Source organism: Globicephala melas, chromosome 8 (genome assembly GCF_963455315.2).
Source record: "Globicephala melas chromosome 8, mGloMel1.2, whole genome shotgun sequence".
NCBI lineage: Eukaryota > Metazoa > Chordata > Mammalia > Artiodactyla > Delphinidae > Globicephala > Globicephala melas.
Genome location: NC_083321.1, coordinates 14,608,335 through 14,633,489, shown reverse-complemented (window position 1 = coordinate 14,633,489; position 25,155 = coordinate 14,608,335). Strand labels below are relative to the sequence as shown.

At 52.8% G+C, this 25,155-nt stretch overlaps 2 long non-coding RNA genes across 7 annotated transcripts in view; one reads left to right on the top strand and one right to left on the bottom strand.

Annotated features, from left to right (window-relative positions):
* LOC115857508 (uncharacterized) overlaps positions 1 to 25,155 on the top strand; it is a 164,294-nt gene that overhangs the window by 28,750 nt on the left and 110,389 nt on the right. The gene's annotated exons all lie outside the window — the stretch shown is intronic.
* LOC132597772 (uncharacterized) lies at positions 12,305 to 20,622 on the bottom strand. The gene is made up of 3 exons (XR_009565053.1): positions 20,521 to 20,622; positions 14,688 to 14,811; positions 12,305 to 12,867 (listed from the first exon to the last, which is right to left on the bottom strand). It is a non-coding gene; the product is annotated as an uncharacterized lncRNA (long non-coding RNA).

Here is a 25,155-nt window from a genome sequence, read left to right as displayed (position 1 = left end):
CAGGGGCAGGGCCACTCGGTCAGGCAGAAGAGGGGCCATTGGTCCTCTGCCCCCTGTCCATCCGTTCCCTCTTGTCCCCCCGCGGTTACCCAGCCTGGACCTGCAGGATGCGCTCCCCACGGATGTTTCCACCCTCCCATCTCAGCCCCACAACCACGGCTCCCCCGAGGTACCCTCTCTCTGCTCACTTTGGCACTAATGGGCCCTACGTGCTTCCAAAATGAGAGGATGGCTTCCGCCGCAGGACCCACAGCAAGTCCCAGAGGAAGAGGGGTCTCCTTGGGAATGGAGGGTTCCCCCGAGATCGGGGATGGGGGGGTTCCCTTCCAGAGGGCTCTGGACGCCTTTGCACCTAAGAGCAGAGGAGGACGGGGTGGGGCTGTTGTTCAGCGCTGCAGCTGTCAGTCAAGGAAGGGGGTGGGGCTTGGGCTGGATGGGATTCAGAACAGGCAGGTAGCCATGGCAACCTTCCCTGACACTCCAAAATAGGAGATGCCCCTCTACCTGCTGTGTCTAGGCCCAGAGAGGGCTGGGAGGCCGAGGTCAGCCACTGCTCCCACCTTACTGACCTAAAGGGGTTGTCTGTCTGGAGGACGGTCCGGCCTCCCCATTACTAGCACAGAGTTGGGGTGAGGCCTGATGCTTGAACATGAGGCCCTCAGCAGGCACGGGGAGCGGGAGGGGGGTGACGTCACTGCACGTGCTGTGGGAGAGCTGGGGACTCACTTACAGCCCTAAAGGCGGTACTTGCACCCAAGGCAGGGCTGTGCCGGCCACCACATGGGCCTGTCTGGCTTCTCCATCGCAGCTGCCTGCTGGGTACTGACTTGAAAATGTCCCAGAGCAGTGCTGCTCTGGAGATGATGTGTTCCAGAATCCAGGACCCTCTTTGGGCGATGGCAGGAAGTAACAGAGGCCAGGACAGTAGATGCACACGGGACAGTAGGTTGAGCGTATTGAGCAGTTGAGGGCTGGTGGGGGAGACACGGGCTTCCCGTCTGCCTCTGGGCAGCCTGGGTTGGACGTCAAAGCACCAGGTTCACCCTGGGGTTGCTACCACGTACTGAGCTCCTCTGCTGGGCACTCTGCTAGGCACTTTGCCTGCACTATCTCAGCCAGCCCTAGAACAGCCTGAGGACAGTCCTGCCAGGAGCCCCATTCTGCCGCCAGTGAGGCTTAGTGAGGCCCGGCCACTTCCCCAGGGCACACCCAAGTGGCAGAGCAGTTTTTAAAGCCCGCTCAGCCCACCTCCCAAACCCGCTTTACAAGTGAAGAAACCAAGGCTAGGGGAGGCCAAGGCCACCCACTAGTAAATATCAGATCTGTCAGGATTCTGAAGCCAGGATCCCTAACTTGGGGTCTGTGAACTTGGGTGGGAAGGAAATACAACTTTATGTTCACACACCTCTAACCGAAATTTAGCATTTCCTTCAAGGAGACAGGGAGGTAGGCGAAACTGGGCCAGTATTACCGTCAGCCCCATCTGGCAGCTCTGTCTCTGCTGGATCATGAGACCCTCCTTGGAGGGTCCTGAGGAAGCTTGTCCAGTCTCACAGACAATACCCTCATAAGCGGGGGAAGTCTTTCTGCTTCACAAAGAGCCAGTGTCTTTACTCGTCCCCAGGACGACCCTGAGGGATTGGGACCAGAAGCCCCTACTACAGGCAAGGAGACTGAAGCTGACAGACCTTAACAGCTAGTTACAGAGCTAGAAAGTGGTCAAGTCTGGTCATGCATTCATTCCACAAACATTTCATCAACGCTCACTTGGTGTCATCGACGTCCCACTCCTGGTAGCTGAAGAGCCCAGGTCACCTGCTTCGGGAGCCAGAGCCCCTTGAGAGAAGCTCCTGCAGGCAGGAACTCTTTCCAAAGCCTCTCCCGTTTGCTCTGCTGTGTACTTCCCACCGCGGCTGTGTGAGGTGTACCGGGTGGGGCTGTTTCCTTCCATTTACAGATGATGACAGGGCGGCCCAGAGAGGCCCAGTGCCTCGCTTGCCTGGGGTCCCACAGCAAGTGCATGGCAGAGTCCGGACTAAAACCTGGGTCTTCTGGAACCCACATGGGCGCTCTCCAGAACACCAGCCACTTGATTAGTCTAATTCTACAGATTCTGGGTTTTTTTAAGACCTTCAGAGAAGTCTTTATCCCCGCCCACCCTCCTGGGCATTCTCAGCGCCCGCCCCGCCCCCCCCATCACTGCAGGATTCTGCACACCTCCCTGCCCTCATCGCAGGCTCTCACTCCACTGGTGAGGGCCCTGCCTGAGAGGGGAGGCATGGTCACGGAAGGGGTTAAAATTCTCAGTCTCTTATAAATATTTCATGAAAAATATCTGCTGAGATAACCTCAGACTGTTGATGTCGACATTATTGCACCTGCACATTTTAATTGGTCTGAGAGAGCTGGCCCATAATTGGTGCCTGGAAATCGGCACAAACCTGACTTGTTTGTAAAAGGGAACAGTGGGTTCTCCAGAGAACTGGGCGTTTAACTCCTGCATGGCCGAGGGATGGGAAAGGGCGGGGGAGTGTTGGACAGGGAGAGAAAGAGAGAGGCAGGCCTTGCCCGAATGTGCCAAGCCCCCAGGCTAGTCCAAGCTTCTCACTCTGCTGAGCTCAGGAGGAAAAGGAAAGATGAGCCCGGGGTTAGGAGCCCAGGCTGGGGGCAGGGCGTCTTACCCTCTTCTGGGCCATGATCCCTGTGACTGTTTGGTCAAGGCTATGGGCTCTTTCTCAGATCAGTGTTTTTAAATGTATAAAATATTCATGATTACAAAACAAGCCAATTTTATTTGTTTAAAAAAAGTTATCCAACAATTTTAAATTGGGCGATAGCAACGTATGCGCTTCTTTATGAACGCAGTACATGACAAGGCCTAACATCACGTGTCATAACCACTGTACTTTCGAAGCAGTAATGAGCACGGACGGCATTTCAGGATACCTGCCGCAAGTGGAGCGTGACATGAAAATATCTGTGATTTTGACTGGTGACAAAGCCAGAGGTGCTGTTAATATAACTGGTATGTTGCTTAACATTCACACTTGAAGGAAATGCTAAATTTCAGTTAGAGGTGAGTGAACATAAAGTTGTATTTCTCTCCCACCCAAGTTCACAGACCCCAAGTTAGGGATCTTGGCCTCAGAATCCTGACAGCTCCGATACTTACCAGGGGGTGGCCTTGGCCTCCCCTGGCCTTGGTTTCTTCATTTGCCCTTGGGTAGCGTCCTCCCACGCTGACTCTGGCATGGCTGTGACTTGTTTTGGCCAGTGAAACGGCAGCAACCTTGACACAAGCAGGGCTTGAAAAAGCACTTGTATTTCCATGTCCCTCTTGCTCCTCTGCCTTTGTCATAAGAATGTGCTCGGCTGACTTGCTGGAAGGATTTGAGAGGCCTGTGGAGAAGCATCAAGGCATCCCAGATCAGCCTACAGCCAAGGACAGCAGGGTCCTCTCCCAACCTGCGCCTCACCACAGAGAGCAGAAGAGTCGCCCAGCCAAACTGTAGATTGTGAGCAGTAACAAATGGCTATTGCTTTAAGCCAATAATTTGGGGGATGGTTTGTTATGCGGTAACAGCTGACTGATACAGTGGTTATATCTGCCCCACAGCCTCTTTGATCTTTGCAGTCTCCTTGAAGAGATAGAGCAGCACCTGGTGTCCTCTTCCCTGTGGGTCACCAGGGCCATTGTCTAATCAGAGAGATAGTTTGCCTAGTGGTGGAGGGTGTGACCTCCAGACTCAGACAATCCTGGGATCCCATCCCAGCTGTGTGACCTGCAGGTAGTTACTGAGTCACTCTGTGCCTCAATGTCCCCATTTGAAAAAGCATGGTTTCTTTGCCATAGGGTTGTGGTGAGGATTAGAAAAGATTTTGGATGTAAAGTGCATGGCACTGAAGAAATGCTCAAAATGACATTTTTTTGTCGTTTATTTGTGGTGGTTGGTGATCAATCCTCCCCCCCCCGCCAAAGCCCAGATTGTCTGCAGCCTTTGCCAGGACACCCCCACGTCCCCTACCCCTACCCCAGCAGAGGGAAACAAGCTAGAATCTGAGGCCACGTGCACCTGACTGGTGCACATTTCACAAACACTGCAATTTTTGGCGAGCAGAGCCTGCCCGTTACAGAGGAACAAACCCTTCTGACAGCACACGAGTTTTGACCACCGCCAAAGCACTGTCACATCCATGCTCGCATTCGATAGCCTCACAAGGCTCCTGGAAGGTGGTCAGGCCAGGAAATAGCAGTCCCATTTTACAGATGAGCACACTTTGCTCAGAGAGGTTCCCTAACTTCCAGGAGCTAGGATTTGGCCCCAGGTTATCCGGTCACAGAGGGGACCTGCCTCCTGTCCTGGGTGACTCCACGTGTCCCCCAGGGGCAAGTCTCATTCTCGGAGATGCTGGTCAGAGCTCTGGGATCCCTGGGTGAGGGGCTATACCCTTCCCTTCAGAGTCCTGACGGCACCTCTGTGAGAATATGATTTTATTCCCGGAGGGGAAGGCATCTCTTCCTCTCCCTGAGCCCCTGGGTTAGTTAGGGAACTATGGCGGGAGATTCCTTTAGTAAAATCAGGATTTTAAAATTAAAAGCAATTAGGCAGGGTCCTTCCTTCCCACTGGCTGCCACCCCTGACATAGGAAAGGCATCATCTGTCACAGGACTGGCCCCGAGGAGGTCCCTGCCCTGGCAGCCCGGCACCATGAGGCCCCTGGAGTTAGGTTAGGGACGTAGCCACCATCTCCCCAACTCTCCCCTTCGGGAATCTTAACTCAGCACCAACTTGCACCCTGGTGCAAACAGGAGGTGTGGAGGAGTTCTCGCCAACTCATGTATTTACTCACTCTGGGCCTCGGCCGCTTCTCGACTGAAACCCAACTCTGCCCTCTTTCCACCTCTTCTGCCCCCAAAGTCACTTTTAGGGTTTGCAAAAGAGGCTGGAAGGTTGTCACGGCTTCAGGAAGGCCCAAACACCATTTAAAAACAAAAACAAAAGCACAGTGCAGCAAGAATATTAAAGGACCCTGCAGGAAAAGGCTGCCCAGAAACAGCATTTGCTGCCCAACCCCCTTCCACGGGTGGGGCTGGGGGAGCGGGGCTGGGGTAGCCTATTAAGTGGCTAGAGCCAGAATGAATGTACCACTTTGCCATCTGTTCTCTTCCTTCGCTGTCCTGTCACAAGCATTCTCCTGCTGCAGCCCGTCCAATTACGGTGTTTCCACCAGTAGAATTTGAGACAGTCGTGAGCAAGTGATTGCTACACAGACCAGATTGTTTCTCTGAAGGCAGGGAGGAGGCAGCAACCTTTCTCCCTGTGAGCTTTGCAAACTGGCGCCCAGGCCTCACAGGGCCCCTAGAGCTCGCTGTGTGAGGGCAGAGGAAGGTACAGATACTCTCAAGCTGGGCTGGCCAGGTGGTCTAGGGGGGGCCTCTGAGGTCCCTCCCTCATCCTCCATTTCCTTCCTTCTCTCCAATCCACTCCTACCTTGGCTGAGGAGAACAAGACGATCTTCCTGCCTCACACCCTCTTCTGAGTACTGTCCCTGCCTCAGCAGCCTCCCCACCCACACTCTCATCCCCCTCAGAAAAGGATCTCAGCTGCCGGTCTTCCCTCAGCCCCTCACTGGTGAAAGAGCCAGACTGGAGCGGCAGAGGCCACCAGGAAGGGCTTCACAGGAAGTTCTCCAGCAGAGGGGTGATGGAACCAAGAGAGGGGGGACGGAACCAGGAGAGGGGGGACAGAACCAGGAGAGGGGGGACGGAACCAGGAGAGGGGGGACAGAACCAGGAGAGGGGGGACGGAACCAGGAGAGGGGGGACAGAACCGGCAGAGGGGGCACAGAACCAGGAGAGGGGGGACGGAACCAGGAGAGGGGGGACGGAACCGGCAGAGAGGGGATGGAGGCAGGAGAGGGGGCACGGAACCAGGAGAGGGGGGACGGAACCAGGAGAGGGGGACAGAACCGGCAGAGGGGGCACGGAACCAGGAGAGGGGAGATGGAGGCAGGAGAGGGGGATAGAGCCAGCAGAGGGGCAATAGCAGTGTGATGGAGAGGAGGGGCACACTGAGGGTGAATAGGAGAGAATCCACAGGGCTTCACGGGGGATTGGAGGCAGGAAATGAAGGTGACGGAGGAGCCTATGAAGATGCCCCATAGCCTCGTCTTGAGACCCTGGAGGACCAGGTTTGGGGGGAGATGTTGAGTTTGATTTCTGACACATTACAGGGAGGGGCAGAAGAGGCAAGTCTCCAATTACCAGAGCTCAGGGGAGAGGCCTGGATGAAGGGAGAGCCTGACGCGCTTCTGTGAAGTGATGCGTGGACACTGCGGGGTGGAGCTTGTCGGCGTGGGGAGGGGAGAAGACTAGCTGGGTCTGGAGAAGGCTGTTAGGTCCTCTGCGCTCTCCTATAGGCCCTGCAGGTCACTGCAGCTCCCTCAAGCTGGCACACATGGGACAGCAGGACACTTAAGGGCCATCCAGTCAAGGCCCCCGGCCTCATAACCTCCTTTGTCCTGAGGTCTCCTTAGTCCGTTTATCCATCCTGACCTTCAACCATCAAAGGCCAAAGATTTGGATTTTGGGAACTTCCCATTTGCTCTCTGCTTGCCGAAGCAGCCATCCAGACCTGAGCTGGGAGCAACTGACTCCTGAAGTCAGGACTGAGCCCCTTAGAAGGGACGCAGCAGGCCCACGCGCCAGGCCTGCCTCTCGACAGGACGTGGGAAGCAGGAATCGTGGGGACTCAACCCCACTGGCTGACCTGAGGTTGGGAGCATCAGCCCCGGGAATGTGACTTTCTTTCAAGCAAAATGAAGGAGATTCCTATGGAGGAGGAGGGGGTTGGCCGGGGAGCCGAGGAACCCTGGAAAAGCTCTTACCCCAGCTGGGGCCTCTGAGTTGCTCTGAGTTCCTTCCCAAACCTCTGCCCCTGAGCCTTCAGGCCATCAGTTTGCTGCTCTGCAGAATTCATACATCAAATACTTTTTGAATGACTTCCAGGTGACAGGTGTTATACTTTATGTGCTGCACACACAGCAGGTAAGAGAATCCTGCCCTCATGGAGCTCATATCCCAATGAAGAGAGAATAGGCATCATACTCCTTACCCCGCTTACCCAGAAGCCCCTGAGGTCTTGTCCAGCTGCCTCATGTTCCAGAGAAGCAAACCTAGAAGGGGAAGGGACTTGCCCAGGGTCATATAGCAAGTCCCGGAACCCAGGCGTCCTGGGTGCTACCCAGCAGGGCTCCCATCACCCCAGGCTGCTCAGAGGAGTTGAAGTAGGTAAGAGCGCCTCTAGGTCAGCATTGTTCATCTTGTAATTGGAGGAAAGAGGTAGAGGCTTGAAAGCCCTGGCAGCGGTGGCTGGCTGTCTCCTTTAGCCAAGGACCCTGGCAAGAGGCTATTGGCCCCAGAGTCTAGGGTCTCTGCCCCCTCCCATCACTGACAGTGGGGGCCAGGAGGGGCCAGGAGGTGATGAAAGACATGGGCTGGCTAGGAGGCAGAGACAAGCCTTAGAGGGAGTCCCAGAGTCCTGGGCCACCACACCAGGCTGGGGCTGAGCCTGGGTCTCTTTCAGCCACTGGCAGGAATGTCACAGGCCAGTTCCTGAGAAGCCTCTGTTTCAGCCCTGAGAGCTGATCTCTGTAGCTGTTAGTAGGAGAGACCATTAGCAGCCTTTCTTCCCTGCTATTGAATTTTTACAGCCCACAGCTCCTCTGAATAGCGTTGTCCCCATTAAATCGGATGTTTTGCCAAAAAAAAAGGGAGGGGGGAGAAGAGAATCATAATCATAACCATAAATCATAAGTCACGTTACTGTGAGTGGACGGCTTCCTGGGATCTGTGAGTCGGAGGCAGTGTGTGAGAAAGCTTATTACAATGAGGCGGCAGGGGAGGACAGGTCTTCCCAGGGGGTGTCCGCCCCCAGCCTGATCTTTCACACAGCCTTGCTTCCGGGTGACTTCTGCCTCAGAGAGGGGTAGCACCTTTATTGGAACACTGGGGGAGGTGGGGGGCAGGGGTGGAAACAGGGGAAGGTGTATCGCAAGAGGAGAACGATGTTTGTCACCCCAAACGCTGCCTGATGGGTCTATGAAGAGCTGGGGTGCTGTCCAGGACCCCCCCGCCTGGGTTTCCACAGAGCTCGGAGTCTTAGGTCAGGATGCCGTCACATGCCTGTGGCTACCAAGAAGGCCTGTGTGTTCTCATGGCCCATGATGCTCGCTTAGGAGCCAGGATCCTTTATGGATGAGAGAACTCTTATGGGCTTGCATGGGGGCTCCCAGGCTCTGCAGCAGCACCTCTGTGATCCAACAAGCCCTCCTCTGAGCATAAATACATCAACTGCAGGAGGACTTAGGGAAACTCAAAGAGGAGAATTTAAAAGAAGGCTCTGGATAAACATAAAGTGCTGTAGCACTTGGGAGAAGCCTTGAGCTCTGAGGAAGGGGAGGAAAAGGGTAGTTATATGTTTATGAGCAAGTGGCAGGTCTTACTACTCAGACTTCCGGAAGAGGAAACGGGAGCAGAGAGGTTCAGGGACTTGCCCCAGGCCACACAGCAGCCTCGGGCCCAAAGGCTCTTTATTCATGCAGTCGGGGATGATTCATCTCAGTGGCTTAGTCAGCAAGATGTGCTGAGCACTGCTAGGGTTCAGGCCTTGACCTGGGGACATAGAGATACATCCCTGCCCCCAGAGGTTCATGGAACAGCAAGGGAGAACGGCACAATAGCCATTATTATGTGGCATAACGAAATGCACGGTTAATTTTAGATTTATTGCCAGGGTTCACTCCCTGAGGGACTTTTGACATAGCAGAAAAAAATGCTGTATCAGAGGCAGGAAGAAAGATTCTGGGGACAATAGTGGGAGAGATGGTCTGGTGTGTGGGGCTGTTAGGGTGAGGCGAGGGCAGTGGTGGTGGAGCGGGAACTGAGGAGACCCTCCTCTTAATCATGCTTCCGCTTGATCTTGAAAGAGAAATGAGAGTTTACCCGGAACAGAGAACTGGGAAGGGCGCTCCCGGTGGAGGGGAAAGTCTGTGCACAGGCCCGGGGGTGGGAAAGCAGGGCACGCGCCTGACTGCAGAAGTCCTGGTGGCTGCCCTGTGGGGTAGTCAGGAGGCCGCAGGGGGAGGTCGGCAGAGGCCAGGCTGGGAGTCTGGACTTTATCCCATAGGCAGTGAAGAAGCAGAGACAGATTCTAGGAAGAAACGTCAAAGCGAGGTAGGCATTCTAGAAAGATCCCTCCCACTGTAGTGAGGCTGATGGTGGCAGGAGGCTTTGGCTGTGTCCAAGCAGGAGGGAATGAGGAAGAGGCTAATAGGACACTGGCAGTGGCGATGGAAGATTTCACAGAGACATTTTGATGGAATGAATTGACAGGACTTTGGGAGGTAAGGAAGGTAGGTTTCCAGCTGCCTCAGAGGTTCCAGCTTAGAGAGGACCCAGGTGGGTAGTGACAGTGTTAGCTTTTGAGCTTCCTGACCTCCGGCCTGGTCCTCCATCGCTGAACCTCTGTCTCTGTGTCTGTGTCTGTCTGTGGTTAGGAAACCAGAATTATATAAAGATGCCAGGTTGGGGACCAGTAGATGCAGTTTCCAACTCCAGCTTCTCCGCTAGCAGCTCTGCAACCCCAGACAAGTCACTTCCCCTCTCTGAGCTTCTGGGCTCAGTTTCCTTATCTGGAAATGGGAAAACCTGGAGGCAGGGCTGACTTGAGGATCACTAACTGTGTGCTTATTTCAGGTGGGTCCCAGCAGGAGACAGGGGTCTCACTCAAATTGGGTAACTGGAGGAGACTTTAATAATAAAGGCACTGTTCACGAAGATCTGGGTGGGATGCAGGGAAATCTCAAGGGACAGTTCGGTGCCCTGGGTGACAGTGGTTCCAGTTACCACCCCCGGGTCTGTGTGGGGAGGGCCACCTGGCAGGAGCTGTGGCCTTCAGTCTAGGAATGCAGCCGGCCCCCCTTCCGCATTCGGCAGTCTGCGCCCCCAAGAGATTGCATGTGCGTCTCCTCTTGAGTGTGAGGGACGCGGTGGGCAGCTCTAGCCAACAATCAGCTTATGTGAAGGTCAGTGTGGATTCACAGTCTCGACCCCTGCCTCCTCACCCAGACCAAATCAGACAGAGAAGCCAAGGCAACTGCTGATGCCAAATCCAGTTTATTCAAAGCTCTGAGCACCAGGACCTGGAATTACCTTTACTCTTCCTACGTTCTGTCTCCCTCTACCCCCTTTCCTTCCCTCCACCTCTTTGCCTCCCGCCCTTCTTCCTCCTCTTTTGTCCTGCTCTCTCCTCTCTCTGCCCTTCTCTCCCAGTCCCCCTCCTTTGACCTCCCCTAATAGCCAAGACCTCAAAAGAACCACTCTCCAGTCAGAATTGCTCTTACTTTTTTGTTCGTTTCTTTGTTTCATTATTCATTTTTCTTTACATTTCAAGGAACTTGATAGATCCATTACAGAGTGTTTCATTTACTAGATGGATTTATTGCCCTCGCTTTTTTTAAAAATAAATTTATTTTTGGCTGCGTTGGGTCTTCGTTGCTGCTCGCTGGCTTTCTCTAGTTGCTGCGAGCGGGAGCTATTCTTCGTTGCGGTGCACGGGCTTCTCATTGCAGCGGCTTCTCTTGTTGCAGAGGATGGGCTCTAGGTGCACAGGTTTCAGTAGTTGTGTCACGCGGTCTCAGTAGTTGTGGCTCGCGGGCTGTAGAGCGCAGGCTCAGTAGTTGTGGCGTGCGGGCTTAATTGTTCTGCGACATGTAGGGTCTTCCCGCACCAGAGATCGAACCTGTGTCCCCTGTATTGGCAGGCGGATTCTTAACCACTGCACCACCAGGGTCGTCCCTTGCCCTCACTTTTAACTCAACATTTGTGGGCTTTGGCCCCAAGGGAGGAAGGTGTGCAGTTGGTACTGTACTGGGGCCCCACAAGCTCTGGGAACCATGTCTAACAAACAGAGGCTCCTAGGACCTCTTGGGGGTGGAAAGGCTTAGCATTCCATTCGTACCTGTAGCACAGCATGGGCACCTGCCTCCCCACGGCCTGGGCCATCCAGTGGGATGGTGGTGGGACTCAGGGGTGGAGCAGCTTCTGTGTGTGCTGGGGGGATGTGAGCTCAGCCAGAACGGAGGCACTATTTCAGGTGGCCAAGGAAGAAGGACAGGGAAACATAGGAACGAACCAGATGGAACCTAACATGTCCTAGGCACTGGGGAAGGGCTTTCCCATCCTTTATAGCTCACATTGGCCCTATCCCCATTTTATAGACATTCTCTCCATTTTGTAGGTGAGGAGAGCGATGTCGAGGGCCGGCTGAAGGCCTGTGTCTGTGATAAGCCTTGCGAGGAATAGGGAGCACGTAGAGTACAGCTCAGCAACCTTATTAGTCGGCATCTACCACGTGCCAGGACAGGCTGTGAGGAGGAAGCCCGTTCTTGTCTCATATAATTCCAGAAGGGAGCAGATGAAGCTGGTGGTTAGAACCCTGGGATGTCAGGGCTGGAAATTTCTCAGGCATCTTCTAGAAGCCCAACTTCACTGAACAGATGAGCAACTGAGGCCCACAGACAAAAAGTGGCTTCCCCAAGCCACATGGCAAGTCTTCTTCCTTTGCCTCTCAATGTTGCTCCTCTAGGAAGTCTGTTCTCCTTCTAGGCTCCCCTGTTTAGAAGTTGATTTTTATTCCCCCACTTAAACAATTAAGCTTTAATACACCAAAAACAGATCCCTATCCTCCTAAGGTTTAAAAAGCAAGATGACTCTTTGTAACACGAGCAATTAGCTACCTTCTGGTGTTTCCATACTTCTCTCTCCCCCAAAGGATTGCGATTTGGGGGGTTGCAGAAGACCCAGCAAGTAGGGATGCTGGCCGAAGCTGCTGCCCTGAGCAGGCAACGGGGGTGCTAGGGTCTTGGAGCTGGAAATGCTCCAGGAAGGGAGGGAAGGGTCCTGAGGCTGGTGGTGGGAGACTGCAGATGTGGAGAGTTCCTCTTTAGGGGTGCCGGCCTGGCTCTGCCAGCACTGGAACATTCCCTTCAATGCTGCTGCCTGAGCTGCATCACTGCACTGGTGGAGTAAGGATGGCTACCCACCTCCCGGGATGATGGTTGCACTGGTGGAGTAAGGATGGCTACCCACCTCCCGGGATGACGGTTGCACTGGTGGAGTAAGGATGGCTACCCACCTCCCGGGATGACGGTTGCACTGGTGGAGTAAGGATGCCTGCCCACCTCCCGGGATGACGGTTGTGTGAATCAGCTGTAGCAGCATACGTGAGCTCTTCCTACAGAGGACCTCGAAGGGCTCTCTGAGCCCCCTGCACTGAGATGGAACACTTGGATGTTTTTTCATAGTTCTGGAAAAAGGATCCCTACATTTCATCAGATCTTTTTTTTTTAAATGGCAGAAAGAAGGAAGGTTGATTTTTATGTTTATTTGGTGATGAAATATACACAAAGAGGAATATACAAAGTGTACCTATAATGGAAAGAATAATGGAATGACTGTTGTGTACCAATTCTCTCCTTTGAGAAACACTGTGAGTATCCTAGACGCCCCCGGTGAGCCCTGCGTTAACAGTACCTTCCTCCCCCAGGAGGTAACTACTCTCCTGATTTTTTAAAAAAATTATCATTCCCCGGCTTTCTCTATAGTTTTCCCACCTATGAACCTATTCCTACAATATCTTGTTTGGTCTTGCCTGTCTTTGAACTTTGAAGGTGAATATTCGGACTTGCGTCCCGAGGGCCACATGACATTGTTTCTGAGATCCTTGAGGTCGTGTGTGAACCCGGACGTTTGCTCCCTTGCTCTGTTGTCTTGCATTGCGTAACTCAGCCACGGCTCGCCGGTTTCTGGAAAAGAGGGATAGTTCCAGGGTTTGACTTTTATGAATAATGTTCTGTGGACATTGTCTTACACGCATGCAGGAGTCTGTGTAAGGAAAGTACCTGGGAAGGGATTGTTGTGTCGTGGGGTGTATGCACGTTCGGCTTTAGCAGACTGTGCCGGCTTCTTTTCCAGAGTGTTTTTCCAATTTACGTTCCCCTCAGCGGTGGGTGAGAGTTCCGTTTCCTCCACATCTCACTGTTGTCCTTATCGTCAGGCATTTTGATTTTTGCCAATCTTGGGGGTGTGTGTGTGTGTGTGGGGGTGTGTGTGTGTGTGTGTGTGTGTGTGTGTGTGTGTGTTGGTAATGTTATTTAATTTGTATTTCTTCAATGATCAGTAAGAGTGAGCACTTTTTGTATGTTTATTGGCCATCCAGGTTTCCTTTCTGTGAAGCACAGTTCCGGTCTATTACCCATTTTTCTATTGAGTTGTATGTTTTTTTTTTATGATTGATTCATATCGGACTTTTGGTTTGCTCTTGTATTAATATATTCTAGACATCAATCCTTTGCAGTTGTATGAGTTGCAACTATCTTCTCATACCATGGCTTTCCTTTCGAGTTTATTCATCGTGGTTTCAAAGGGTCCATGACCCCAGGGAAGGTTGAGAACCACTCATATAGGAGGTTCTATAAACAGGAGGCCCATGAGTCAGAAAACCTCAAACTTTTGTTAAGCTTAATGGTATTACAACAAATTGAACCAGCAATGAAGAATGTCAAGTTCAAAGCCAAGGTGTACAGCTTCCTTGGAAGGACCAGGCTCTCTGGGCCTGCAGCTCCTGCATCGTGGGGGAGGCCAGCTGGACACAGGGCAAGTGCTCCCTTCACCCCAGATCCTACTGCTTCCACACATTGAGGGTCCTTGGGCTGCACCGGTGCTTTCCTCCCGCCCACCTGATGTAGGTGTGCATGTTGCCTCTAGGCATTTGCATGACGTTAGCATACCGCCCCTCTGCATCTCATCCTGCTATGCAGAGCTCCATCTACCCCTGTGCTTGTCCGAATTTCCCTTGTCGTGTGAACAATTCCAGTAGGGCTGACCACTTGGAGTGGTCCTCAGTCACTGAGTCCTGAGTAAGAGGAAATTTCACCATATCTTCTGAGCGGGTCTGATGGAGACCTGTGAGGACCTGGCTCCTGAAAGAGCACAGAGAAGAAAGGACATGCCCAGAATCGGGCCCTGAAAGCACCTCTGGTATGGTAAGTGCTTGGAGATGCCATTTACTGGTGATGACCAGTAACTCAGACAGATGTGAGCATTGGCTTGTCTTCAGAGACAACCTATCCCCTTGATCTCCAGAAGAAGGAGAAGAGAGAGCTATAGTCAGAGATAGCTGGTTTCCTGAATATCCAGGGACAGCTTAATTTGCATCTCATTTACATCCATTAGCGTGCTGAAGCTTAAGGTCCAAACTCTGGGTGTCTGAGATAAAATAAAATCATACAACCTGCTACAAGTGGATTCATACCCAATATGGGAGGTTTGACTAGCCTGAAGCCAAGTGGGCTCTCTTCTGCAGCTCATTTCTTGAGCACTTACTATATACCAGCTGCCGTGCTAGGAGCTCTCCATGCATTGTCTTATTTTAGCTTTCACACAATTCCACGTGCTGTAGCTACTCAGCCCTCTTGTTCAGATGCAGAAGTGGGAACTTGCCCAGGTGACCTAGTGTGGAGGCATAACGCGGTGGTTACCACTCACTCACTGGAGTCAGGCAGACCGGTCTTGGGATCCCAGCTCTGGCCCTTGTCGTCTGGGTGTTCTTGGAGAGGTTACTTACCATTTCAAGGGTATCAGCCTCCCCATTGATAAAATGGGAATGCTAACGTAGTTATTCCTGAAGTTTTGGGTGAGGATGGATGTGATGAACCATGTGGTAAACACAGCTCGGGGCTCCCACAGTACTGTGATGAGAAAGAGAGAGGATTTAGTCAGTCTAATTCTTGCTTCTCTGGAGTCCGCCATGTCTCTCATGAAAGCACTGTTTTTCCCATTAGCCATAGGTTATTAAAGGCCGGTTTCCTGCCCTAACCTACCGGATGCCCACGTCTCCTCACCCCTCTGCAGTGTCCCATTGCCCTGGCAAGGACACGCAGGTGGCTGTGGGCTGGGCGGGCCCATGTGTCCATTGCATAGAGATGCCACTTGTGGGAGGAGTGGGGACTCTTCTCCCTGGTGTTAGTCACCGCCTGTCCTCATGGCAGAAACGCTGGAACAGGGATAAACATTCAAGCTTCCCTCGGCATTTTCCATGATCTTTTCCCTCCTCTTTGCAAGCTGCTGTCCCACTAGCCTGAGGCCATCAGTGAAGATGTGGCTGCCCATTTTCCTATAAACAGTCAGAGTGTTTAGGACCTGCACGATGTGGCGATGATGCAGCACTTCCTGAGTGGTCCCAGGCAAATCTGGAAACCGGTCACAGGAAAGCCCTCTCTGGCCTCTTCTGCTCTGCTTCCAAGTCTGACCCACCCACTCTGGATGGCTGGATTGATTTCAGCCCCCTGAAGCCCTGAACCACCTCTCCCAGGAGAGTGTGGTGGTGAGAGTGGGCTTTGGGGGTCAGACCCCCTGGACCTGAACCCTTGTTCTGCCATTCACTAGCTGTGTGTCCTTGGGAAAGTTACCGCACTTCTCTGTGCTTACATCGCTATCTGTAAAAACAGAGATACTGATATACATAGCAGGTGGTTGTGTGCATTAAACAAATACGTGGATAGTGCTGACAACAGGGCCCTGCATGGAGTGAGTGCCCGTGACAGTGATTACTACTGTTAGGGTCCAGTGTGTGCAAGGAGCATGGCCTTTACCTGGGTTCAAATCCTGGTGCCTCCACTAAGGTGCCTGTGACCTTAGGTGTCTCTCTGAACCTCATCGGAGCCTCCTCTGGGTTGCCTACCCTGGAGCGTGGTTGCAAGACCAGCTTTGTGGGTGTGGGACTTGTGCAGTCACATGGGGCCCTGTGCTTGCTTTAATGCTCTGTTCTCACCATCTTGGAATCTCTACTAAGTCTTGAGCAGGGACCTCTCCTTTTCATTCAGCTCTGGGTCCTGCAAATCATGTCACACATTCCTCCTCTCCCATCTCGTGCCTTGCCCTGTTCTGGATTGGGCACCAGGGCCCATTACTGGTCCATTAGGGGCCACCCATGTGCAGAATTCAGGGGGCTCCCCAGCAGGGGCTGGGTCCTCCCTGGGTTCACCAGGTTTTGGCTCCCAAGGGCACAAGGGGGTTTGCTCCCGTGGGTGACACGTGGATCTGTTTTCAGTGGAAACTTTTTGCTTTGGGATTCTGACCTTGGAGTGTGTTGATTTAAGCTATTTGCTGCTGTGGAACTGACCATATATTTTCTGTATATTAGGTGATTTCAAGAAAAAAAAATCAATTTTAATAGCACCAGTCAAAGCTGTAGAACCCTGCAACTGGTACCAGAGTCCTACTTTACACCTGGGTTTATAGGACAGGAAGGCAAAGAGCCAGGAGTCCCCCAGCTCACTGCTGTGTCCCAGCACCAGAGAATGGGAGTGAGGCAACAGGGGCTGGAGGGGAAGTAGTGGGTGGGGCCTCGTCAGAGCAGGCAGAAGTCCTCCCTGACAGCAGCTCCTTAGATCTATACATGTTGTGTAACAGCTGTTTAATCTTTAAGCCGGAACATATTCTTTAATGATAATTATTAATTGTTTAATAGTTAATTCATTCTCATGGTTGAAAACCCATAAGGCACAAAAAGATATGGAGTGAAGTCTCTCTCTATTCTTGTTTTCCTTCCTGGAGGCAACCAATGTTTTCAGTCTCTTGGGTACTTCTAAGAGATAGTCTATTTTCATTCCAGAAGAGAATATATTTATATTTTATACTTGTATATTTATTTTCATACAGTTCCCCCTCTCTAATATCAATACAAATGGTCACGTGCAATGCCCACTGTCTGTGCCTTGTTTGTTCACGGTAAGTCTTGGAAACAGTTCCCTATCCATCCATATAGTCTCCTTGTTCTTTGCTATAGTTACACCATCTGTCATAAAGAGGCCCTGAATTTATTTAACCAGTCCCCTAGCGATGGATGTGCAGGTTGTTTCCATTCTTTATGGGCCTGAGTCTTTCACAGATTCTGTTCTCCCTCACCCGGCTATTGACAGCGCTTGTTTAAAGGGGCCAATGGTATCGTTCTCTTGCAAACTCTGCCCTGTCACCCAGCTTTCCCTACACACCATCCGTTATAGCTCCAACTGACTGCCAGATACATTTCTTGAAGACACAAGCCCTCTTCCCTTCCTTGTTCTCTTCTATCCATCCTTCCCCTCTTCCAGAAAACTTCTCCCTTAACTGCCACATCCACTACCTCAATTTTGTTCCCGTAACACCCCCCCGGCCCACCTGTCTCCTCCACCACAGCCACTTCCTGAGTCCAGAGCTCCACACTGTTGGGCTTGGACCATGGCAGTAACCTCCTTTCTTGCTGATGGAAGCCACAGAGGGTCACTCCTCTACCTAAAGCCCTTCCATGGCTTCTGGGTGCTCAGCAGATAAAACCCCAAATCCTCATGCTGCCCTGCCCCATCTCCTGCCACGCTCCCCCATTTATTATCCACAACTCACACATGGAGCTCTTTCCTGACTTTGAGCATTTGTACATACTGTGCCTTCTGCCTAGAGCACCATTCCCACCCCAGACACCCTCCTTCGCCTCCCCAGTGCCCATTGCCTTGGAGTCTTGGCCCAAACGGCACTTCCTCAGGGAGGCCTGCCCTGACATCCCATTGAAAAGCCGTCATCAGCCACGGTGTTCCAGTCCCATGTCTTGTTTGTTTCTTTACATCATTCATCACTATGTGTAATTATATATTGGCTTGTGTGTGTGTTTGTTTAATGTCTGTTTTCCCCACTAGAATATAAGCTGCCTGAGGGCAGAGGTGTATGTTTTCTTCACGACTGTGCCTCTTATCCTTAGTACAGGGCCTCATCAGTGTTAGTCAAATGAGTGCACATTTCTGAGCGCTTGTTCTTTACCGGGGCTTGCACTCAGTACTGGACATTCGAAGTTTAGTCATCGAAAGTTGGAAATTGATTATTAATACTAAAAAGAAACCAGAGGGCTGTGCACCTTCCTGGTAATATGACCCAGTGAGGAAGAGCTAACTGTACCCCAGAGGAAGTCTGGAAGGATGAGGGGCATTTCACCAGCAAGGAAGAAGGGAAAGGGCATTCCAGTGGAGCATACAGCTTGAGCAAAGGCCTAGAGCCTTTAGTGTTCACAGCCTGTTTGGAGAAAGTGTGTGGACCCTGTGAAACCAGGACACGCGTGTGTCGTGAGACTGGTCAAGGTGAATTAGGCCCTACTAGGATGGATGGGTCAAGGAGTTTGAAGCTTTTTGTCGTTTTCTATTTCTTTGTATCCCTACCCTTCCTTTTATCCTGGACATATGGTCGAAGTTCAATGAAAAATACTAGACGTAAACTGGTAATACTGGATGTTAGCTCTGTTTTATAGGAGGGAAACCAATGGTCCCAGATTCAGAAATGACTTGCCTTGCACTTTCTTTTTCTTTTCGGTCATATTTATTGGAAGTTCCTTGTATTACTTAGAGGAAGCTAAGCTGCTATGACAAAGAAACTCTCTCCCGTCTCCCCCGCCCCAAAACCCAATACCATAAAGAACGAAGAAATTTCTTTCTCTTTTTTTGGTAAAGCTTTGGGCGGGTAGATCACCGTACTCAGTCGTTTGGAGACTCAGATTCCTTCTATCTTGTTTCCGCACCATTCCCTAGGGTTGCGTACATTTTCATGGGTGAGGCTGGGTGTCAGCCATGTCCTGCTTGATGCTGGGGGGGCAGGGGGAGGAGATCGAGGAGGAGGTGGGCCTATTGTCTCAAAGGCTCTGCCTCAGATGAAGCATACATCACTTTGGCTGATATCCCATTGGCAAGACCTTGACCTTACTGCAAAAAGGGCCAAGAAGGGTAGTCTAGCTGGGTGACAAGGTGCCCACCTATGATTCTACTGCTCTGAAGGAAGCAAGAATGGAATCTAGTGGAAAGCTAGCAGAGGGACCTGCTGCAGGAAACTCCAGTTCACTGGGAGCAGGCGGCTGGAGGCTTGGCTGGTGACTGACCCCAGGTCCCTCATGCTTTCATCACTGAGGGAGTGGAGCCACGAGCTCTGGCCCTGTCCCTGGCTGCCAGGAAGAGGCCGCTGGGGTTCCCCTGACCTCAGTCTGCTCCTTTTTCTGAACGATGCTGTCAGTGGTCGGGCCTCTCCTCAGCCCCTCTCCTGCCTGACCACTCATTCCTGGCTGGTGATGACTCTGGGCCAGACCTGGACCTTGGCCCTACTACTCCCTACAGAGCCGCGAGCAGCAAATAAGCATAGGGGTCCATGTTCTAAGGGCTCACTGGGACTATGTAACAGGAGAAACTTCTAAGCACTTGAGAAGCACCTTTTAAGATATAGGAATGAGTCATTCATTTCAAATTATTATTATCCAGTGATTAACATAGACCCCTGGACTGAATGTTCGTGTCCCCCTGCAAATTCATAGACTGAATCCTAATGCCCATTCTGATGGCATTAGGAGGTAGGCCTTTAGGGATCAGGGCCCTTATAAATGAGATGCAGAAGAGATCCCTTGCCCCCTCCCCGCTGTGAGTTTAAAGCTAGAAGGCACCATCTATGAACCAGGAAGCGGGCCCTCACCAGAGGCTGAATCTGCCAGCATCTTGAGCCTGGACCTCCCAGCCTCCAAAACTGTCAGAAATAAACTTCTGTTACTTGTAAGCCACCCAGTCTGTGGTGTTGTATAACAGCAGCCCAAAGGTGCTAAGACAGCCCCCGAAGACTCTCCTTGCCAATACTGCAGTAGCCCAACAGGGGTCACTGTTTGTACCTGAAAGTAATACAACTGCATTTAAAAGTCCTGTAATATAAATCCAAATTGGACTTTTATTACAAATAGTAGAACTCTTCATTCATATTAAAAATTAATACTAGCTAATATTTACTGAGCGCTGACTGCATCAGGCACCATTTAGCACCTTATACGATAGGGCAGCCTCTCACTTCATCCTTACCACTCCCAAGGGGAATACTGTGACTGGCCCTGTTTTCAGATGAGGAGGCTGAGGTTTAGGGAGGAGGTGACTTAGTCAAGGCCATGCAGTTAGCACAGAGTAAAGCTAAAGTTTGATCCCAAATCTGCCCCACTCCAGAAGCTTAGCTCCTAAGAAGCCGCTGTCCTGAGCATCATGGGAATAACTTGCCCTGAATATCTAGAAGGTGCTACCTGGCTCCTCGGCCCTCGAAGCCGCCCCCCACCCCAGTTTGTCTCTATCCCCTTTTCCGTGGAAGAGATGGAGGTACAGGAGGTCAAGTACGCACAATAGGGCGTCCTTCTTGCTGGCCTTCTGTTCCTGCAGAGAACGCGGGCTTCCCTGCCTTGCAGGGTGCCTCTCCCATGTGGGCGGTCAGCTTTCTCAGAGGCTAGGAATGCTCCACATCGCTAAGAAGGGAACCACTGGCCACTCTCCTCCCTGAGGAAAGCCAGCAAGCCCTGCCGCCCCGCAGAGATGCCAGCAAATGCTTCTCCCTTCCAGCCCCTCCGCACGTCCACTGCCACCTACCTTGTCACTCTCCCGTCCTCTTGCGTGTCCAGGGCCGAAGCCTTCTTCCTCGTCCCCTCCCCTTTCACTCCCCTCCTTGCTCTTCTTCCTCTTCCAGTGGCCCCTGATCTTTCTGAAATGTTAGCAAACCTGCTAGTGTCACCTTCTGCCTAGAAATCTTTCATGTTCCCATTCCCTGCAGAGCAAAGCTGCTACCTGGCACCTGAGGCTCTGCACGACCTGGCTTTGCCTCCTTTCCAGGCTTCTGCACGTTACCTCCTCTGCCACCTCCTTCCCCTACCCAGGGGGTGCTCCCCTCAGCTGCAAATATAAAGAGAGGAGGCAGAGGGAGGTCCTGTGTGCAAATAAACTTGGAAGATTCTGTATTCGCTACGCCTTCCTGGAAATGAACCCAACCTTCCCCATATGTATCTGACCAGGGAGGATCTTAACATCCTGCAGATCAGCCCCTTTGAACATGCTCCTGTAGCCAGATGGGCCCTCCCTACCCTGTACTTGCCTACCTCCCTGTTCTCCCTCCCCTAATTCCCAGCCCCTGCCCAAACACCCTCTCTCACTCCCTCTCCCTAGTGAAACTTTTCAAGGCCCAACTCAAAAGCCACACTCCCCATGAAATTGTCCTGATTTTGCCCCCACTGAAGGGCTTTTCTCAACCTCAGCACTCGACTTGGGCTTCTCCCTGACCTTCAGCTGTAAAGCCAGCCAGGCTGTGTGGTCACGTGTGGTCTGTTCTTGTCTCTTCCTTGAACCCTGTGTTTCTTTCTTTCTGATTGAAGCATAGTTGATCTGCAATGTTGTGTTAGTTTCAGGTGTACAGCAAAGTGAATCAGTTATATATATACATATATATGTGTATATAACTTTTTCCAATTCTTTCCCATTATAGGTTATTAGAAGATATTGAATATAGTTTCCTGTGCTATATAGTAGGTCCTTGTTGCTTATCTATTTTATATACAGTAGTGTGTATCCCAAGCTCCTAATTTATCAAACCATGAGTTTCCTTTTTTTTTTTTTTTCTGTACGCGGGCCTCTCACTGTTACGGCCTCTCCCGCCGCAGAGCACAGGCTCCAGACGCGCAGGCCCAGCGGCCATGGCTCACGGGCCCAGCTGCTTCGTGGAATGTGGGATCTTCCCGGACCAGGGCACGAACCCACGTCCCCCGCATCGGCAGGCAGACTCTCAGCCACTGCGCCACCAGGGAAGGCCTCGAACCATGAGTTTCTTAAGGCAAGGGTCTGAATCTTAGTCCCCTTTCCATTTCTCATACAGGGCCTGGCACGTCACTGGTGCTCAACAAACATTCCTTGAAGCAGAAGTGAAAAAGTAGATGCAACCTGTGAAGGGATAAGACCGTGCCTTCCTCAGCCCAGCCCCAGCCCTGGTTCCCATGGCAACCACCTCCTTAGGCCCAGGATGGCCTGACCTGAGTCTCTGAGCATGATGGACAGGCCAAGAGGCTTCCCTGGCAGCTCAGGAGCAGGAAATGGGGACTCCATCTGTTACCATGACAGGCTCTGCATGTCCAATCAGGTGTCCCTTGGAGAAATACATCATCTGTCATCTGCAGAGTGACAGTAATGAAGGACCCAGGATAAGGCGTCCTCGCTTGTAGCAGGCTGCCTCCATCCTCTCCTGAGCTAGGAAGTGGCTGCATTTCTGTGAAGGACCAGAGGATTGTGTTATGGGGGCCCCCGCAGGCACGTTCTAGACCCAGATCCCAAGCCCTGGGCTTTGCGGGGCCAGAGGGCAGTGGGAATGAGAGAAGTGGGCAGGGCAGAGTTCCTGGTCAGCCGGGAGAGCCCTGCCCTGCCTGGAGGGGGCGCCATGCTCAGCAGCAGCCAGTGTAGCCCTGTGGGAACAGGCACCCGAGAGAGCCAGAGCTTCCAATTGGTACGTGAATCTCCTGATTTTGAAAAATTGGTTCCAAAATTTTTAACATAGGTGAGAGCCATATATCAGTCATGGGTGAAACAAACAGCGTTGAATGTCAGGGTCACACATTCGAGTTTCATTCTTACCAGCGTGTCAGAGTTGGGTGCGTGTCGCTCGGGCTGGGAGTGATGCTAGGGGTATAGCAGCCATACGTTAGCGCTACGCGACGGGCTCACCTTAGAGCCACGTGGTGAGTGCCACCACGTCTCATGAATGTCTCAGGGTCAGATGTCAGCTCACATGGAGGTGCAAGGAGCACGCCCCTCGGGCCTGCCTGGAGCCAGCCGCTCGCCTGGCTCTCTGCACCCCTCACAGATGGTACCCTCTCCCTCTCGGAGCCTGTCCAGGTGGAGCTGGAAGCTCCCACTTTGTCCCTCCAGCCCATGGGGTTGGGGGCCCAAAGCACATCCTGAGTCCTAGCCCAGGGTATGAAGGCGTACAGCTCTCAGCCGGGGACTGCAGCACAGACTCACCAGGCTCCTGCCCACCGCAGAGCCCTCCCACACTCAGCCGCCCCGCCTGCCACGGCCACGCATGACCGCGGTCCCGCTCCCTGGAGAAGATGAAGTTGCCCGACACAGCCTGCTCCTCCAGCCGGCCAAGGAGGGGCCCAGACAGGCCCGCTGCTATTACAAATTGTAGTTCATTGGACTGCAGGGGGTGCTGGGAAGGAGGCAGCTTGGGCTGCCCCTGGGCTGCCTCTGTCATTTGTCTCCTCCTTTCCCAGTGGTGGGCACCGCCCCAGCAGGCCTGGCTCAGCCTCTGCTGCTCGCAACCAGCCTGGGGGCTGAGTAGATTGGCTGATGTTTTCCCTCACCCTGACCACCTGCCCCCAGCTCCATGCTTGGAGACGAGAGAGAGAGACAGAAAGACAGAGCTCGGGGCCACGGAAAATAGAGGGGGTCAGCTCTGGCTCTGCCACTTACTAACTGTGTGATCCTGAGCAAATTGCTCAACCTCTCTGTGCCTCAGTTTACTTCTCTGTAAAATAAGGACGAAGGTGTTATGACAGTGAAAAGCGCGCCTCTGTGACCACGCGTAGCAAAGCACAGGCACATGATAGGCTCAATAAACGCTCTCTTCTGTCTGTCCTGGCTGCCCACGAGCCCACATTCCAGGGAGGGGAGGGCGGAGCGGGAGAAAGCGGGAAGGACTCTGCTTCCCTCTCTCTGTCAGTTCTTCCCTCCTCCCCCCTCTGCTTTCCTCAGAGCAGCAGAACCTTTCCGTGTCTCAGGATGGACATGGGCACAATGAACTGCATTCCCGCTCTGCCTGACAGGTGAGCTCTGGAGGACAGGTCTCTTGACACAAGTCTCCACAGCATTTTCCTGCCTTCTCCCTCCTCCCTCCATCTTCCCCACCTTTGGGCTCATCCTCACCTGACTGCCTTTACTCTGAACCTGCCACGGGCTGGGTTTCCATCAGCTACAGGAAGAAGTGCTACTAGAAAAACCCAGGCCGAGGAACTGGCCCTGCTCCTCCCAGCTGGGTGCATTGGACACGGTCCGTGGCCTGTCTGAGCCTCCCTGACCTTTAAGATGAGAAGAATACCCCTCACGGGGCAGTTAGGAGGAATGAGGAAGTGACATTCCTAACGCCCCTGGTTCTGGCACCTTCTTTCCTTGTCCTTCTGTCCTTGTGCTACACCCCCAGGAATGCCCCGTTTCACTCCATGCAAAGGCGGAGGGATCCCGCCTGTTGTCAGGCTGCAGCTTCAGTGCCTCCTGACTTCACTGGGGCATCGTGGCCTGTCACCGGCTGCTTCCTCCTGCAGGGTGGTGGCCACACTAGTTGTCCAGCCTTGGCCGGAGCCAGCGCCTGGCCCTTCTCGGCTTCCCTGCCCTTCTCAGCCCTCCAGCCCCTGTCACCAGACCTGGAAAATGACATGCATTGCATTGATTTTTCTCAGCCACCCCCATTCCCTCCCAACCCTTCCTCTCCACGGGAACCCGCTGCGCTGCAGAGGAAGAGCCCAGAGGTGGAAGCCGTCCTCCCTTCTCATACGTCCGGCCCTTTGGGGTGTTTGGTCTCTGGTTTAACAAGTTCAGCCATTTTTCTTCAGAGAGTAAGAGATTCAGAGAAAGAGGGTTGGAGACAAAGAATGACAGAGGCAATGAGATCAAATGAGCCAGAGACTCAAAGGAAGCTAGGAAAAGAAAGACAAAGCAAAGGGGGGCAGGCGGAGAGAGAGGCAAGTCAGAACAGGCAGCACCTCTCTTAGCAGCCACCCCTGGCCTCCCCTGGCCTCTGCCCCCACCAGCCCTGCCTCCACAGCCCCAGCTGACCCGCAGCCCTGCAGCCACCGTATCAACTGTGAGTGATGGCGCCCTGGTGGAGGTGACAGCCCCTTGCTCAGCGCGACAGGGCAAAGGCCTAAAACTCAGGAGCTGGGATGAGTAGCCTGGTGGTGCTGGCAGGGGACTGACGGGCTGCCCGTGGGGAGCCGAGGCCCTGCCCTCCTCGCTTCTGGGTCTGAGAAGCCTTTCGGGGCACCCAGGAGCCAGCCTCAGAGCCCTGGCTGAACGTTAACTCCGCATCTATTTCCTGCCCTGCCCTCCCTTCCCCCTCCCTCTCCCCTCCTTTGTCTCCCTGTCTTCTATTTCCTATTTGAGAACAGTTCCAGCCTGTGCCACCGCTGAATTCCTGGTCTCTGTAACGAGCGCAGGCTGTTTTGAGCCTGTGAGTCAGAGACCAGTGCT